This window comes from Ochotona princeps, chromosome 18, assembly GCF_030435755.1.
Source record: "Ochotona princeps isolate mOchPri1 chromosome 18, mOchPri1.hap1, whole genome shotgun sequence".
NCBI classification, from domain to species: Eukaryota; Metazoa; Chordata; class Mammalia; order Lagomorpha; family Ochotonidae; genus Ochotona; species Ochotona princeps.
In genome coordinates, this window is record NC_080849.1 from 30,118,397 (window position 1) to 30,125,307 (window position 6,911).

Below are 6,911 nucleotides of genomic sequence, written 5' to 3' on the forward strand. Positions count from 1 at the left end.
AGACATGTAGCGGCGCCCATATGGGATTCTAATGCTTGCAAGGTGAGGATTTAGCCATTGAGCCATCGCACAGGGTCCTGTTCACTTCTTTTTAAAGATAGTTTTATTACTTTAAAAAATTTAAAGTGTTTTTAAAATTTATTTGGAAGACAGGCTTGTGTGGGGACTAAGAGGGAGGGAGAGAAAGATCTCTTCACTGGTTCCCTTTCCAAATGCCTGTAATAGCTGGAGCCGGGCCAGGACAAAGCCGAAGCAGGGAAATCAGTTTGAGTCTCCCACATGGGCGGCAGGGATCCAAGTATTTGGGCCATCACCTGCTGCTCCCCAGGGCATAAACTGGTAGGAAGCTAGAACTGGAAGCAGAGCCAGTATTCAAATCCAGGCACTCTATATGGGACATGAAGGTCCCAACCACTGCCAAACTCCCCGCTCACTGGTTCTTTTGGCACAGTCTCATGAATAAAACAAGGCAGCTGTATGGTGTTTTTCCTTTTCGGGTGAGCATTAACTTGTATTATTTTACCTTTAGATATTGCACTTAATTTTGTAGCTATACATCTGGGTCATGATAATAATTTAATCCCAACAGAAAAAGTCAGATAAGATGATTTCTGTAGGAAAAGGACCTGGTACCATTTTGAGAAGCTTGAGGTATCAAGATGATAAAATTAATTAAATACACTAATGTCTTTATTCTCTGTATTCTGTGAGACTTAGCACAATCCTTAAATCTTTACCTTTCTCTGGCTTTTTGTTTTGTTTTGTTTTGCTGTACAAGGACTATGTTGGAACCTATTTCTTATTAATAGCACTATGGAAATATTGAATAATTAGTTCATGTTAGATTACCAGTTGATGCTGAATTTCCATTCTTATACTAGGATTACTAGGATCTAAAACTTTCTCCTCCCCACCCCAATTCTTGTTAATAAATGCATAAGTAAATTACTAAATAAATGAAAATGATCCTAAATTGATTCAATTTTATTCCAAGCACAGGCAAGTTGTTTATGCTTATAGCTTCCTTAATTGGCATATAAACTAACTTCTCAGTATGGCTTATATCCTAACAAATATGATTCATTAAAATTGGAGAAATTCTCTTGATTTATGCATATGTTTCTCATGTGCCCTTTGCAATGCTTTATTCAAATTGATCCATAATCAAATTGCCAACTTATGTTTGCAACTGGTATTCTAATTAGTTTGGGATGGAAACTCACAATATAAGCCAGAAAAAGCCTTTTTGAGTAGAATTGTCTCAAGTGAAAGGTTCATTTTTCATTAACATTTTGACTGTCTATGTTTTGAATTTTTAAAAAAGATTTATTTTTAATTTTTATTGCAAAGTCAGATATACAGAGAGGAGGAGAAATCGAGGTGAAGATCCCCGATGCGATGACCCACACCTCTAGTGACCACAACGGCCAGTGCTGCGCCGATCCGAAGCCAGGAGGCAGGAACCTCCTCCAGGTCTCCCACAAGGGTGCAGGGTCCCAAGGCCCTGGACCATCTTCGACTGCTCTCCCAGGGCACAAGCAGGGAGCTGGATGGAAAGCGGGGCCGCTGGGATCAGAACCGGCGCCTGCATGGCATCCCGGTGAGTCTAAGGTGAGGACCCCAGCCGCTAGGCCACCATGCCGGGCACCAATGTTTTGAATTTTTTTTTTAAAGATTTATTCATTTTATTACAGCCAGATATACACAGAGGAGGAGAGACAGAGAGGAAGATCTTCCATCCGATGATTCACTCCCCAAGTGAGCCGCAATGGGCCGGTGCGCGCCGATCCGAAGCCAGGAACCAGGAACCTCCTCCGGGTCTCTCCAATGCATTGGGCCGTCCTCACCTTTTTCCCGGGCCACAAGCAGGGAGCTGGATGGGAAGTGGAGCTGCCGGGATTAGAACCGGAGCCCATATGGGATCCCGGGGCTTTCAAGGCGAGGACTCCAGCCGCTAGGCCACGCTGCCGGGCCCAATGTTTTGAATTTTTAATTCATATTTTGAATTAAAAATCTGCAGAGGGAATAAATTCTGTATATCTATCCTTTTTTTATTTGAACAACTTCCTTATATTAAAAGATACCTAAATACATATAGTTTTTAAAGGGAAATCATATGTAGTTCAAAAAGATGTAGATCAAGGCTGTATAACAAGGAGAAGCATGAACAGGAAATCCAAGTACAAATGGAAATATTCCTCTGAACTCGTCTCATTGAGCATCAGAAACCAAGTCTTTTTGTCCTTTTGCTATACATTCTTCGGTATGCACTTTCTCTGCATCTGATTGACTCCCTGGGTTTTATTTCACTCTCTGTGTGACATTCTCCACAAGTATAAGTCATTGGCTGCTGCTGCTTGGGGGGCTGAATGTCCTCAGCACCTCCTGTAGGACTCACTGCACTGCAGGGTCTGTATATCTATTCTTTTTTTTTTTTTTTTAAGATTTATTCATTTTATTACAGCCAGATATACACAGAGGAGGAGAGACAGGGAGGAAGATCTTCCGTCCGATGATTCACTCCCCAAGTGAGCCGCAACGGGCCGATGCGCGCCGATCCGAAGCCGGGAACCTGGAACCTCTTCTGGGTCTCCCACGCGGGTGCAGTGTCCCAATGCCTTGGGCCGTCCTCAACTGCTTTCCCAGGCCATAAGCAGGGAGCTGGATGGGAAATGGAGCTGCCGGGATTAGAACCGGAGCCCATATGGGATCCCGGGGCTTTCAAGGCGAGGACTTTAGCCGCTAGGCCACGCTGCCGGGCCCTGTATATCTATTCTTGAAACTCTGTCACCCACATCTTCCCTCCCTACAGGTGGTTATCAGACTGTTACTAGAAACAGTAAGACATTGATAATCAGAATTCCTGGCTGATTATATGGTTTTCTTCGTAAAATTGGACAAGTGTCAGAGAGTGGTTAAAAACAGTAGATCTTGAAGTCAAACCAAGTTTGGACTCTTGGTATACTAATTGTTAGTCACTTTACACAAGATATTAAGGACCAGTTGTCTTCAGCATGAAATCGGCACATACAACTTACCCTGCCAGCAAGCTGGGAGACGGATCGAGTGGAAGGCAGTCTGGCACCTGTTTTACAATTTGGCCTTTAACTCAATAATTTTACCTTTAGATAGTTTTATTATGTTTTAATTCCTTAAAAGTGAGTACACCACGAAGTGAAGATACATTACAGTATGCATCTCTGCTCCTGAATAAAAGGTGGACTCCCAATGAAACTATTAAATATATCTTGACAATAGAATGCTGAAATGGCTACCATTGTCTATACGTACAATGTCATGATACACTTAAATAACAGAATGATGACTTATGACTCTTGTTGAAGGACTATACTATTGTTATAGTGGAAAACAGTGTGGGGGAGAGGAGGCAGAGAATGGAAGGGTAAACTCCTGAGCCTAAGGAACTGTATCATAAAAAATAAAAAAATAATAAAAAGGATAGCACAGTAAATAAAAAAGTCAGTAATACAGTTTATTAGGTTTTTGTTTTGAATAGAGGTAACTAATCCTATGTATATGTTTAAAAGTTATTTATCTATTTAAAGATTTATTTATTTTTATTGGAAAGGTAGACCAGATTTACAGAGAGGAGAGACAGAAAGATTCTTCTGTCCACTGGTTCACTCCCCAAGTAGCCGCAGTGGCCAGAGCTGAGCTGCTTGAAGCCAGGGGCCAAGAGCCAGGAGCTTCCGGGCTCCCATCTAGGGGTAGGGTCCCAAAGCTTTGGACTGTCCTCCTCTGTTTTTCTAGGCCACTGGCAGGGAGCTGGATGGGAAGTGGAGCAGTGGGAACACAAACCGGCACCATACGGTATCGTGATGCCTGAAGGTAGAGGATTAACCAATTGAGTCAACACCAGGTCCTAAAAATTTTATTCACTTGAAAGAGTTACAGAGACAGAGAAGGAAAGAAGGCAACTGGTTCATTTGCTGGTTCACTTCCCAGATGGTCACAATGACTAGGAATGGGCCAGGCCAAAGCCAAGAACTCTGAGTCAAGAACTCTGAGTCTCCATGTGCTTGGCAGGGGCACAAGCACTTGGGCCATCTGCCGCTGCTTTCCCAGGCACATTAGCAGGGGGCTGAATGGGAAGTGGAGAAGAGGGGATTTAAATGTGTCCCAACACTAGCTCCTAATCCTGCGTATTTTTAGCAACGATGAATAAGTATGGAACTTTCTATTGGTCAAGAATATCCTTTTTCAAAGAACCATATCAGATAACTAGTGCACTGAACAGTTCAGTACCAAGTAATGGGTGCACTGAGAATAATTAAGAGTGCAATAATAATAGTTCCCGTTATCCAGTGCTTGTCAAATGCCAAGCTCTGCGCAGTTCTTGTCTAATCTAATTGAACGTTAACTCCCAGTATGCGAGGTGTGTAGTATTCACATTTCACTTACTAAAAATCTCAGAGGCATTAAATGTATTTGTTAACATCACACACAAAGTAGCCATGGAAGCAGTAGCCGCTTTAATCCAAAGTTTGGGCTTTTCGTTATCTAGTAGGTGATTTGAAACTGCTTTTCAAATCTAGCTTTTATGTATTTTTATTATGCCTTCTGTTCACACTCTTTCTGAATGCTTCATGCTCGGAAAATGAACTGTGCTTTCTTCTATGTATTGTAATATCAGGTCAAGACTATTTCAGCAATTCCCAGCTGCTTCACTTCCTATCTAGCTCAATTCTAAAGCTCCCAGCTTCTTCCTGTGGCTATCTGGGGAGTGAACCAGTTGGTGGAAGACTTCTCTCTCTGTAACTTTACCTTTCAAATAAATAAATTGTTTAAAAATATGCTTAAAGATATAATTGAAGATCACTTATGAATATGTATTTATGAATAGTTTTATTTGAGCCACTATGAACAAAGATAACTTTATGAGAAGTATTGCTTAAGAACAGTTGGTTTCAGGAGGCAAAATTTGGGTTTGAATCATTGTCACTGTTCTGTCCGTTTTTAACTTAACTTTCAAGGAAGAGTTGGCTTCCTCTTTTTTTAAAAAGATTCGTTTATTTTTATTACAAAGTCAGATATACAAAGAGGAGGAGAGACAGAGAGGAAGATCTTCCATCCGATGATTCACTCCCCAAACGACCACAACAACCAGTGTCCGAAGCCGGGAAACAGGAGCCTCTTCCGGGTCTCCCACACGGGTGCAGGGTCCCAAAGCTTTGGGCCATCCTTGACTGTTTTCCCAGGCCACAAGCAGGGAACTGGATGGGAAGCGGGGCCGCCAGGATTAGAACCGGTGCCCATATGGGATCCCGGTGAAGACTTTAGCCGCTAGGCCATGCCTCCGGGCCCTGGCTTCCTGTTTTGTATGATGGTTGGAATAAGATGTATCTTATCAGATCACTTTGGGGATTATATGGAAAATATTGGATCATTTGTGTAAAGAACATGGAAATTATTGGGAGTTGACTAAATCTATCCCAGAAATGAGGCAAAGGCAGACTCTAGAAGTTCAGGAGTGTATCACCTGGGACAGCAGCCACACAGCAAGACATTGGTAGACTTCCACCCTGAGCTTCCAAAATGCAGGGTTTTTTAAATGCTCAAAGCACATTCTGGATAGTAAGAAAAACCAAATGACACGGTAAAAAAACAGGACCCTGTCAATCAGATAAGGATGCAGACAGCACAGGTTGGAGCTGTCAGCAGCATTATCAGGGTCAGGGGTTACTGCCAGAAACAGTCTATTCAACAGAATAAACATGAGTCAAGGGCTCTATATCCTGGACTTGTCCGTATCTTAGCTGTTGCTCAAGGGGGTATGGGCTTGGGTCACCAGGAGATTAAGGTGGAGTCACGGTTGTTCATAGTCCAGTAATGCCCTGTAACAGGGTGGGAGTTCAGGAAGATGGTCCATTACAAAAGAATCTATAGCTCAAATAATGTGAACCCATGTTTCACAGGTACTCAGTAAATGATTAGGGCCAGAACTTCACACCCTCTATTCTTAAAAAAGAGAAACTGGTTCACTCCATAGCCAGGACATAGAAAACAGCTAAACTCCAGTTAGCTGATGTCAAAGAAAGTAAGTGGTCAGCAGAAGGTGGCAGCTGGCTGTGTTTGGAGGGCATGGTGGAGCAGCAAGGGCTGAGGGCTGGCGGTCTGGCTGAGCAGCCTGCCCTGCAGTGGAGTGTTCTCTGGTGCAGGAGCGGTTACACACTGTGTGTACCATGTTCAGGTGTTCTAGTGGTCAGTCAAGTAAGTGCTTTCTCTAGGGATCATGCAGCTGTTGCAAAGGCACTTCAGCCTTGCTGCACGTGTCTGTGGTGATCACAAGCTGCCTCATGCTGAAGAATATGTCTCTTTCTCATGGACAGAGGGCAACAGGAAGGAGAGTTCAAAGCACTCCGGAAGTTCTGCTTTCCCTACTGCAGCTTGGCTTGCGCAGGCTTCTTTGGCCAACCTCAAGCTCAGGTCTTCCCAGCCTGCTTTAAGTGAAGGTTTTGGCGTGAAAGAAACACTCTCTCAATCCAATTACAATTCAAACTATTCCAAAGCAGTGACTCAAATACAACAAGATATTTTAAAATGATCATAATTTAGCTTTTAGAGCTGCACACTGAAACTAACAGTATTTTGTTGGTGTAGCAGTCTACATTACAATTTCTAGCACTCAGTCTGGTGCACAATGAGGCTCCCGTATTTTCTCCTTCCCTGCCCTCTTCTAGTCAGCGAACACATCTGTGCTTATTGCAGACCCAGGCCACAGCACCACAACTCCACAACCAATGAATGATAAGACGTTTTTGCATGACAAAATAGCTTGTTAACAAACCTTGATGAAATACTGTCCTGCACAAGACCTGCGGGTCCCTGTAGGATCAAGTGTTTTCTGTTCTCACAGTATGTGAAAGCTGGAGCATCTTTACAAGTAGGCA